Source organism: Lepeophtheirus salmonis, chromosome 4, assembly GCF_016086655.4.
Source record: "Lepeophtheirus salmonis chromosome 4, UVic_Lsal_1.4, whole genome shotgun sequence".
NCBI lineage: Eukaryota > Metazoa > Arthropoda > Copepoda > Siphonostomatoida > Caligidae > Lepeophtheirus > Lepeophtheirus salmonis.
The window spans coordinates 9,196,738-9,209,790 of record NC_052134.2 but is presented as its reverse complement, the minus strand read 5'-3'; the positions used below and the strand labels follow the sequence as shown (position 1 = coordinate 9,209,790).

Genomic DNA, 13,053 nt, shown 5'->3' with positions numbered 1-13,053 from the left:
AATTTTGAATAATATAAATGAGAGCCTATGGATATAAAAATGTGCCCCAGAATAATTGTATTTATGTAATTTGTAGTCAAATAAATTACACCATGAATTATTTGCATAACGTTATTTCTCATTCATAGTACTGTAAATTCTTCATTAAAATACTTCATTTAACTTTTTTAGCTCCAACTTGAAGAGAACAGATATATAAAATATAGTTTTCATTCTTTTTTTATAAGGGAACTATTTGTTTGAAGAGGGATATTCAGAAATTGTAGGGAATGACGTCATTGCCCAGCTAATTTAAGTATGACGTAATAGAGTTTCAGTATTTGTTACTATGTCTCATTAAAAAAAAAACAGAACCATTATAATTTGTATATACATTGAATCTTCATAAGTGTATTACTGAAGACACAAAAATAACATTCATAATTGGATAAACAGGTTAGACATTTGTAGCTTACATATATTTTGATGTATTTTGTATACAAATGTAAGTATTATGTATCCGTTTTCTCGGGATTTTATAAGTATGGCAAATTCCCGGAAATTCTTAATTACATGATTGCATAAAACAGGGTGCGACAGCATAACTTTCAATTTTATAATGTTTGACAATCCGGCTGTAGAAGTATTACTGAAGTACGTATGGTCTAAATTATAGTGTCGGATTCTAAAGGTTTCTTAGAAATTGAGTCAGTTGTTCTCATGCATGGCGAAAGTGAGAAACAGGGACAAAATTGAAAAATAAATATTCCTAAAAATAGTTTGACATAATTTTTTGATAAATTTACTTTTATTACAAAACTAAGTTTTTTTGTGCAATTTATGAAAATCTATTTATTGTCTCAATTTATAAAAAACAAAAATACGATTTTACCTTTTTTATATATATTGAAACTTAATAAACTTTTTTAAACACAATTTACTCCGCAGACAAAAATAAAAAAATAAAAATGGGCAAAATAAATTGTGAAATTTTGGATATGCAAATCAAATAAATAAAACAAGATTTATTACAGGAAAATCCACATTCTTAGGACATTTGTAGAATTGCAAATAACTAAATATCTAATCAAATAATCATCTAAAATTTAAAAAAAATATGATGCTAAAAGTTTTATTTTTGTAAAAAAAAAGATGTCCCTCTAATTCATCTTTTGAAAAAAAATTCCAAATGATTTTCAAAAACTGTGTAAAAGCCGTTATGAAACACCAAAAATAAAACTTTTTTTGTTTAAAAAAAAATTATTGCCTTCTTAGAAAAAAGAAAGTTATGTTGTATAAGCTTTATATAAATTTATATGATTCATTAAGCGTTAAAGAGGAGTTACATTTATTCAAATATGCACGAGTTGACTTTTAATCCGCAGTATGGGTTGTGAATTCAAAAATTAGACAACCCCTAGCTTTAACAAAATTTAGTTACTGCATCATGTGAAATTTAAGTTGTTTTGTTGTGGATCGGATTATGTTAGTAAATTCCAAAAAAACTGTACCTGCAATCTTTAGAAAAATACATTTACTTGAATGATAAAAATGAGAATATTTGATTATGACTAACTTAAAAATTATTTTTTATTTTAGTATTAAATCCACATGCGTAGATTACACTTTTCCTGGAATTAAAAACTTAAGTATCTTTTCATAATTTCTGAAGAAACATAATAAATATAAAGGTAAGTTCATCCTCATAAGTAAGGAATTTTCTAGCAAATTATGGCTTCTACCTACAACATATTGGATTATAATAATTTATAAGAATATGTAATACTCCTCATATTAAAGTAATAATAATATACACATACATAAAATACCATTGAGCTTTTTGTAGTGTGCACTTAACAATGACTGACTCTGGAATGTTTTATTTTTAACTTGTAATGTGCATAGCACATTTTCTTATACATACATTCATTCAATTTAATTATTTTGTCATATTACTATAGTAACTGTGTAAAAATACAGGATCTGTGGACATAAAATAAACAGATAGGAACATTTAGTAAGACTGATGTCTTGTAAAAAAAATAGATAATCAAAAATTAATGCTAAAGTATTTAAAAGTTCTTTCCAAAAGTTGAACAAAAGTACATAATTAAAAATGAACAAATTACAGAATTTATTTGCATCTGAAATATTCTTGTAAAATCTTGTCTGTACAATAACTTAGCCTCACAATATCATTCAATTCTTAATAAATCATCTACTTTTCAAAAACATTTCATTAGTAATTACTTAGTTTCTGAGTTATTGACATATTTCAGAATTAATTATTGAGGTTTCAAAAAATATTTTTTATACATTTATATTATGTTTTTACCTCAACGTTGAAATGTGTAAAGGAAAATGGAGGTGTTGTAATATATTTTTTATTCTGTAACGAACATGTCTTGTTTGATAATAATTTATGAATATAAAATTATTATCCTCAACATTTTAATTTTTTTTTTCAACTACTATTTTAAATTTAGGCTAATACAGTATTCAGTTTGCTCACAGATGCTAATAATATCATATGTAACAACGACCAACAAGACCAAACAAAGGTTTAAAGTAACTCAGATATCAATATCTTCGAGTGTCCAATCAGCCTGAGGAAGTATTGATGCTAGAATTTGAACTGAAAAACGGGAGGAATAACAGAAAAAGCTAAAAAATATAAAGGAAGTTTATTGTTTAAATAAATTCTTATGCAATCATCATATTTTAAAAAACAGTTAATTGGGCTTTTCTATTTTTGAAAAACTATATTTATTCTGCAAAAAATTCAATGCTCAACAACAATATATAGCTTATTAAAGTATTTTGAACCTTTGGAAAGCTAGTTTATTGATTTGTATTTGTTAGTATTTTAGCCCTAAACAAAAAGCTACCAACTTGCAACTAATTTAATAAATCGCTATTGAACGCTGGCACAAAACTTTAAAAGTATTTCATTATTGTGTTGCTCTTTACTTGCATATATATAATAAGTTTTCGGCAAAAGTCATATAATTATTGATCCTTCCTTAAATATTATGATATGATTAAAAAATATCTTGTTATTTTTTATTATTTATCCAAATAAATATTTCAAAATAATTTGATTATAAAACAATACTTTATTTTTGTTGAAAATATTTATGGTTATTAGTAAGTTTCTTGATATCATCCATCTAACTTAGAAATTATTTTTATGCAAGGTAATCCATCAAAAGTTGGTCATTGAATGCAATATGGACAGGGAAGAACAAAAGCTTTCCCTTATATATTTAATACTGAGGTGTATAATATATAGAGCAAGAATGAGTTTTTTTTTGCTCAAGATATTCAATGTTTAATTTCACTGCCATGAATGTTTTATTTTATTTTGTAAAGTGAGCAATATATCCAAAACTACATTATACTCAAATTTCTTTTTATATATATAGCGAAATGATTAAATTTGAACGTATGAATATTGAATAAGATGCAATAGACAATTATATTTCTCTTAAATACTTGTAATATACTAAGGATTAAATGTCCAAATCATTACATTTATTTTTATTAAATATCGAAATGAAAGAAATTATTTTCTAAAAATATATGATTTGTTATGTTTTCATTAAGTCCTTCCCTCTTTTTTGTATCCAAAAATTCATTAAGATCCCTTCTGTCTGTCACAAAAGAACATTTCAAAAATGTCTTTCAAACTCAAAATTTATACTATTGATGCCGCAATGATCAATGTCGAAAATAAACCTCAACTCAGAGGAAAATAACCATGTGTTTGTGCCCTTACGTATATATTAATGGCAATGCCAACATCACCAAATTAGAATAATTGTTCTCCAATATAAAATTCATTTGAAGTGACCACAGAATTAACGAAAGATCTGAATGCAATCATTTTCATAAGATCAAACTGAGATAAAGTCAAACAATTTTTTGTCCATTTTTATAAGTATATATATAATTGCTACTAAAATATTTTATTTTAAAGATAATGATTACCTTCCATTTTTATGAAAATTAAAATTTGTAAGATGAAGGAGAATTTTCAAAATTAATTTTGTGCACAATTTCCTCTTCCTCTCATAATCTGCTGTCCAAATCTGCCTCTTTTACATATTCAATCAATATCGTATTTTTTCTATTGTTCTGAAGGTGGATTTTTCCTCAAAAATATCATAAAAGTTGTAAATATATAATCTAGAATCCAAACTTTCTTTATTAATTTAATACCTGACTAGAATAAGGAGTGACCCTTTTCCCCAAATTGAGGTAACTTTTAAAATAATGGAGCGACCGCTCACAAATACTTATTTCACGAATAAGTTAAATTTCATTTATAAAGACTTTGTACATAATTTTCCATGTCGTGTAAGTTTTTTTTATTTCCTAACGCAATTTTTATAAAAAGGACTATTTCCTTTTTAAAATAAAAAAGAGTACCTCTTTATTGAGTACAAGTTTTTAGATAACCAATATTTTTTTAGTCATAAAATTTGACGTACTAAATTTTTCTTTTTTTACTAATTATCGTAAACTATAATCAATTGTTTACCCTTTGGAGGCACTGCAAGTTCCACTTCAAGCTTTCAAAATTGATTGACATAGTTAAACAATATTTATAAGACAAATTTAATTTGAATTGAGCCAAATCAATCCACTTAAGTTTCTGATACCAAATAAATATTCTAAATTATGACTAAAGTTTCTTATATACCCTATATCATCCCTTAAATTTAAATACAAAGCCTATAACGGTCTCAAATATGTCTATATTATGGGGAACTATTTTTGTATAAAGTAAAACAAATACTTGGCACTTTTGCTTTTCTTGATTTTTATTTAAGATTATTGGTTTGTGGCCAAACAATATTAGTATTCTTAAGTTTCTATGTTATTAAACTTCTACATCTAGTATGACTGAAATCATTTGCTGTTTTTTGTTTTCTTTTTTAAATATTTGTATGCTTTTCTTCGCTGATTTTGCTTTTGTGGTCCAAAATAATAATAAAACCCATTTGACTATAAAAAATCTAGCCTTATTATATTTTTAATGTCATACTTAATGTTGAAAATTAAAGATAGTTAACTATGTGAATTATGAAGAAATAATAATATTTAGTTGTTCAAGTATTTTGACTAGCAAAGGATATAAAATACCCATAAGTCTCAGTGGAGAAATAAACTAAAAACAGATAAATAATTAGGATCCTAGAAATAACATGTATAATATATATATACTCAACTTCATAAGAGTCTTCACAGTATACATATTAGTTTGGTTATATTTCAATTTAATGCTGTTTATTTTGCATCAAGTAGGAGATGCTTCAATAGTTTAGATATTTTTCTCATTTCTAAAGCCATTATAGACATTTCTTTTTCTTTAAGGGAAATTTTCTATTTTATTGCATAACTATGTCTCCAAATTACGCAATATGTGATGTCAGTCAAAACATTGTATATGTATTTTGCTTTAAAGCTGTTATTGGATCAATATGGAATAGGGAATTTTCTAATATATATTTTGCTAAATTGATACTTATTTTTCATTTTGAATTCATAGATTTTTATACTTGAAACTCAATCGTTGGTATTCAATATTCAAAAAGGGACGTTAAATTAAATATTGAGACATACCATCTCAGATTTTGATCAAGTTTATGTATAATGTTCTTTTATAGAAAATATAAACAATAGTGAAATTTCTAATTCTTTAAAAATGAACAAACTTTGAATATTTATTATTTTTTTCTTATTTATATTGTATATATATTGACCTATAACTTGGAATTTGGAGGATATGTAAATTTAAAACTGTTGAATATAAATTGGCATTTGCAAATAGCTGATTATCAACAAAAAAAAAAGGTTTTTCAGTTTTAGCACGCCACAAAAGTGAAAACGGCTTTTGATAAGTAATTACCAACACCTAGAAATAATAAGAGATATGTGGCAGGGGAGTTTGATATCTCCTCTCATCCCTCTCCCAACTTCCTCTCATCAACATGCACCAAATAACTCACTCAACTGATTATTATTTTTTTCTATTCCCCTAAACTTGCGTTAACTCATTAAAAATAGAATATATAAACATATATATAAAAAAAGTAATTGGTGAATTAAGAAAGATCATAAAATTAAAGTTTAATAAAAACAAAGGTTTATTTATTTATTTTTTATTAAATAACATCTTAGAGATGCTGCAAGTTGTAATTTAAGTAAACTAAATTGATCATCACGATAAAAGAATGATAAATTGGCTAGATTGGTTTGAAAGGATATGTCAAAGACAATATAACTATCATGAATTAAATAAATGTTTTAACCTAAAACTAGTGTTTATATACATATATTCAAATATATACCCTAATGTGAAATAATTTTATAAGTCACTTAAATATGTTTATAAAATATTGAATAGTACGAGTTTTTTGATTTTCAAGGTAGTGCAGCAAAATGTGGACTGTTAATAAATGTTAATTTTCTCTTTAAATTTGGTAGGTTTAGTAACTATTTTTTGACATTATAGTTCAACCGTTATTTGAGGATAAACTAACAATCATAAATATTTCGCTATTTTGTCACAATGAGTGAGAAAAAAGCTAAAAGGCAGGGCACCTCAGATCTCCAAGATTCTGAAGGTGAGGTGAGATAATTATGGAGTTAGTGAGGTGTTCCATGAACCTGGTTTTCAAGGTGGCCAAGATAAACTATGATGTACAATACCTCTCTAGGAAAGCAGGAAATGGATAACAGAATTTATAAAGTAATCCGGGGGTCATGTCCTGCATGGGGAAGAAGATCTAGGAAGACCCCAACCAAAAGATGAATTGTATCGCTGAAAACATATTCTTGACTGCTAGGACCATTAGCAGAGATGTGAAGGGCGAGTTGGGATTGTCCTCATACACAAAATCTCCACTCTGCCTTCTGACAGAGGTCATGAAGGTTAGGAGACTCCAGAGTCCAAATTTTGTTTATCAACTCTATATAAAGTATATAAACTAAATTTTAACATCCCCACCGTTCTATTATCACTGCCAAATCTTAAAAAACAAAAGGTAGTCTGGGTAAACGAAATTTACAGTCTTACATAAGCATAAAATGGATATATATCACGGAAAAAATGAGTACAATACCAGCATGAGCCCGTTTTAGTATAAAAATATTTGAACAAAACAAAGATTTTTATGTTCATAGTAGATATATTTATATAAATATACATATATCAATTCATATTCCAGTCATGTTAAGAAATAAGATGAGAATTTTCTCTCCTTGTCTTTATTTTATGTATAACCGAAAATTATGCAGCAAAACTTGTTTATACATATATACTTTTTTTTCTCTACTAGGACAGGTTTTTCCCCTCCAAAAGCAATACTTTTTTTTGGTTTTTATAATTTTTTTTATTATTACTTTTGGCTGAAATGTTAAAATTACTTCAAAACCAAAGAAATATTGACCCATAAAATCAAATAGATGATTTACATAAAATCTAATTAAAAGATATATTTACACCTGAAATTTAACTGATAGTATTTTTATTCAAATGGTCTTGAATTTTAATTAAATTAAATTTTTTTTTACTTATTTTAATAAAGAGTGCAAAAATAAAATGAAGCTAATTAAAATTAAAGCCTTTCTATTTTTGTTTAAATTTTTTAATAATTATAAATTTATCATGATATAGATATATTTTTTAGTATAGTTATAAAGGAATTATTAATATTAAAATAATTGATTTCAAACCTTAATTATTTTTTTAATATCAACCATTTAACTTCATTCATGCAAGGCCCAATAAATACGTCTAAAATACAGTAAGTAAAACCATTCATGTTGTTTGTAAAAATCTAAGATGTCGTTATAAAAGTTATGTAAGAGATATGAAAAATTATAATTCACGACAAATGTAAATTTACTAACAATGTATTTCGGTAGCCTGCTAAACATTAGTGCTATAATAAATCTTGTCTTGCGATATTGAAAGTTTAATTGAATTAGTAGGTGGGTGTCTTACTTGTCAGTAGATATGTCTAGTTATGAAAATTGTGTGTACTTTAGGCCTATTCAAAAAAATTAAACTATTAGCCGTGACAATTTGAAAAATCTTTTTTGAGGAGAGCAGCCTCAATCAGCTGTAATAAGGGAACAGGGGAAGACGGAGTAAAACATGGGCATACTCAAGAATTACTCCAATATCAATTCTCAATTCTCTCTCATTCCCACAAAGACTAACAGTTGTAACTCTCCTTCTTAAATGAGCAGACATGAATTTTCAATCAGGTATTGAATATAACTGTATCTAATAGAAAAGAAAATTCAATACTTGAGAATTATATATAAATGACAACAGCTGAGGTAAAGAAAGTTTATTCTTGAGATTACCAATTCCAAAAAAAATTGCCAGCTAAAAAATACACACAATTTATATCACTAGTTATCTCTTTCTTCATATTAACTATATTTTTATGACAATATATCTGGATTATTTTTTAAATTATGAGGAATTGGACATTTTTCTTATTTTTATTTATTTTGAACCTGAAAGGTTATTCTTTTTTTAATTTATTTTCTTGGTGCACCAATTACATTCTTGAATTTGTATTTACAAAAAACAAATATATTCATTTTTTGAACAATATCATCATTTAAGGAGTTGTTCTATCAATAGACGGAACCACACTCGATCATTTAATAAGCAATTTAATATAGGTAAACAATCTTCACGCCCCATTTACAACAAAATGAGTATTTAGTGGTATTTCTCCTTTCTAAGAAAAATGATTTAGACATTTATCTTTCAAAGTTTTGGTCTCCGGTAATACGGTCTTGACTATTATAGTCTCAGCCTAGTTCATTATCTGTACTAGTCATATGGGACTTTGGGACTGGTCCCTATGACTCTCAGTACTAGGGGTCATAATAAAAAGTTGAAATAAAGTTGAATGACGTCATGAAAGGATAAACTTTCTATATTTTTAGGTTGGAACAGGACTGAACTGCAGTCTTTAAGCTTTAGCAAGGACAGACACAACATCATAAGATTAATATATCTAGGTATTAAGAGAATGTGTCTTCTATGAGAACTAAGACTATAGTTAAATCGATAAATCAATTTTATATAAATCAGTTTTAATCTGTCAAGATTATAAAATGATAAACGATCCCTAGAAAAAAGGCTCGTTTTTACAGCTACAAAAAAATTCCTTAGATACAACCAATTTATTAAATTAATCTGATAAATATTATTTACAAGATATTGATATTTTTATCTCGCAAAGTATTTTTTTACTGTATAAATTTAAAGCCATAACTCAAAAATTATGCTTTGCTAAATTATAGTTTTTAATTACAGATATAACGTCAATTTGTTCAATGCACCTTGTTTCCATAAATTTTTTAATAAAACAATTGCTTTTAAATAAGAAAAATTTATAAATTTTCCTTAATATCATTTTAATAATTTTAATATTTTAAGTTATTTAAGAAAAAACAATTTTTTAACTTTAATATATATAAACTAGAAAAAAATTGATAAATTTCCTTTTAATAATTAATAAAATCTTTATGTTATTACTTCTTGTAGCATTTTTGAATGGAGCATAGATATGATCAATGCTTCATAACTGCTTCACCCCAATGAAATATACCTTTTTTTACATGCAAAATTTTACTGTAACACAAAAATATTTTTTAAATGAAGTATTACTTAGAAATATGTGGGAATTTACGATAAAATCAATATTGTACAAAAATTAATATAATGAAAAATGCCCAATTTACTTTTTTAGATCGTAAATAGAATTGCCAAATATATCATAAATATATTTTGATTATATACCTTGTATTCAAATTTCTGGGATTATTAGAATTACCATTGCATGTTAAATATAGCTTTCATTTGATTTATAGGACTTCATTTGACCCCAATGATGGGGTTTTAAATAAAAATGTTATCATGTACTCATTTGAAGATACCCATTGTTGGTCCATTTTGGGAAAGTGGCTCCTAAAAAAGAAAATGATTCAAAAGTCTTGATTAATTAACCAAAGTTAGAAGAAGAGGTTTTTGATAACCCTGGATTGAAACTCTCCCATTATTTTCATTAATTAAAGAATGGGGAGAAAAATGACCAAATGTCAAGGGTAAAAAATAAAAAGACATCAAAGAGCACGAACATAAAAGTCAACAACATTAACTTAAACAACCATGCAAATAATGCAAAGAAAAACCCCTTGTACCATCACTAAAGGTTCGAAGTGAGTACATGAAAATATTAATATATATTAAAATGGATGCACCCCATGATAAACAGCCAAAAATATAGTCATAGACTTATACGATCAGTATTGATTTATTTTAGATAATTTGAAACTTTATGCTAAGGAGTTAATAAATTTTATTATTTCTTTTTATAATACTTATATACTTTTGTAGCAGCAATGAAATTTACTATTATTCTAATTTTTCTGATATTTATGAATAAATATATACAAAATCTATCACCGGGTATAGGATTTGAATTCAAATAAATATTGTTTTTTATCAAAACGAAGAGAAAATACAAATAAATAAAATTTATCAATATTTAATTAAATAATTGTAACAAGTATCTTTTTTTATTTTAAGCACAATGTGCGGCTCTGAAAAATGATTTATCAGAATAATTGATTGATATAAATTGACGATAATTTGTCAAAGAATACAAATTTAAAATAGATTTAAATTGAAGAAACTTCATTCTGGCTTACTTTTGTGTAGATGGGCCACACATTTGTTTTACTAGGTTTGTCTTATATTCATACAAAATTATATAAACATTCAAATTTTAACTTATTTCATTAGCGAAAAGTTATGTATGCAATATTTTCATTAATAATATTGCTGAATTAAGTTTTGTTAACTATATTTCATAACAATATCTTTAATGTTCATACATAGATCTTCAAATTATTTAATATTATATAAAGCTAAAAAGGTATGTATTCTTAATTACCATGCCACTTTCTCATAAAAATTGAAGACATTTAACGGAACATTCAAAAATCAAGTTAGATATATTATAATTTGATGAATAATAGTAATTGTTATATTTATGTTAGGATTTGATAAAGAACCCGGATTGTTAATTGGGACAATCGGATGAAATTTTTTTATCTTTTTACTGTCTAATTTTTCAAATTAGATTTAAAAATACCAGTTGTGTCAATGTCATAACACAATACAAGTACATACAGGGTAAGGACTCAAAAAATTATCAAATTTTTAAAGCCGTTTCTATTTCTGGATATTTGTATTTTTTGCCATTTTTATTGCAAAATTATCTTGCAAAAGTTGATTATTCAACAATTTTCTACATTTTATTTTTAATATATTCCCCTCCCTTATCAATGATGGCTTTAATACGGGGACGAACAGAATCACAGCTGGCCTTGATGAGGTCCGAGGACATGTTGTTCCACTCTTTTGGGATCATTATCTTCTTTATATTGACATACGATTCAGAAGTCTTGTTTGTCTTGTCTCCATGACGCACAAAATAGCGAAATACAGGATGTTCACGCATGTTGAGGACGAAGGCAAGAAATCTGCACACCAAGAGGTTCTCCCTGGATAAATACTCCACCTTCTTGGACAAGTGTGACGAGGCGCTGTCTTTGGTAAACACATAGGATAGTCATGGTACCTGAGAAAATTGTAGTGGACGTCCGTGTTGGCATTCTCCATGGCCTAGAAGAAGTAGGGAGTCATCTTACTACCGTTGGACGCCACGAATCCGAGGACCATGACCATAGCTGGACGTTTGATCCTGAAGGTTGCTTCGACCTGACCTCGTGATTCTGCCAAGAAGCGATCATATATCCTGCTGAGAACATCGTTCGTTCACTCTGTAGATCTTCTTGACAGAGATCGACTTGTGTGCTGTGGAGAACACGTACCTTCTAGCGTTTTTCTTGTTTCTCGGACATTTTTAATTGCACAAAACAAACATCAAATTGTATCTTTTTTTCAGCTGCTTCAAAAGGTACCAGTTAAAAAAATTTACACTTTTTAAAATGAAACACAACGGCCTCATAAAGCATTCATATTTTTGAGTCCTCACTTTGTATATATAATTTTTTTGTGACGTCAGCATTGATGATGTTGGTAATTATGGGGAAGAAAATGAGAAACTGTTATATTTACTGATGTGCATTTGGATGACACTATAAGTCCAAAAGATAAAAATGTCTATCAAAATCAATTTTTCTAACGTTATCATTTCGAACATCAGACCTTACTAATACCAATAGTATATTATTATATCGTTATTTTCATAATGTAGACAATACATTTACTATAACATTTGCAAGAATAAGATATATTTTCATATGTTGCAATTGTGTAAATCAAGTAATTTCATGCGACATTTTACTAAATATTTATTCATTTTATTCAATTGAAATAGCAATTTTTTTCATTAGCATAGTCTTTTTTAATTTTTAAAGCCATTTGATTAAGTTTTGTCAATAATTTTAGTGATAATTTCTCACAAATAATTACCCTTGAAAATGGCATGCCTTTATTATGATAAAATTTGTGAATTTAGAGGCAAATATCTATTTAATTTAACTTATAGGACACATAAATTAATTAACTAGAATAAGTTGAGTTTTATTACATCATACCTTTGATTGTTTATCTTTCGTACAAATCACTTTTCCAACCACTTCACAACTAAACTTTGTATCAAATTAATTAAAACAATATCAAAGAAACACTAAAGTTAGATTGTGTTTTTATTTTTTCACGTCTTAATTTCCTTTCGTTATTCTTATTTTAGCCGAAAGGAAGATACTAAAGGAACCATTAAAAAAATACCAAAAAAATAAATATAAATATATATTCGGAAAAGAGAAGAGGGGAAAACGCTCTACTTCTTTTTTTAATCTTCGCCGACGGTTCGTCTTATTTTCAACTCATATTTCCTTTTTTCTTCTTACTTTTACTTATTTGAATAAATTCTATATACACTACAGTGACTCAAAAATGCTTATTTTTATGTTGGAAATGGCTAAATCTCAAAAGTTATACTT

General features: G+C 26.6%; 1 protein-coding gene across 2 annotated transcripts in view; it reads right to left on the bottom strand.

Annotated features, from left to right (window-relative positions):
• The window catches only part of LOC121116551 (follistatin-related protein 4), a 397,069-nt gene extending 384,241 nt beyond the window's left edge, over window positions 1-12,828 (bottom strand). The window contains exons 1-2 of one of the 2 annotated variants that reach the window (XM_071887604.1): window positions 12,646-12,816; window positions 9,818-9,985 (exon numbers count right to left, since the gene is read on the bottom strand). The gene's annotated coding sequence lies outside the window, so the exon portion shown is untranslated. Of the gene's footprint in view, window positions 1-9,817; window positions 9,986-12,645 lie in introns of both variants that reach the window. The other variant, XM_040710814.2, reaches the window with a different exon arrangement.
• Window positions 12,829-13,053: the final 225 nt, after the last annotated feature.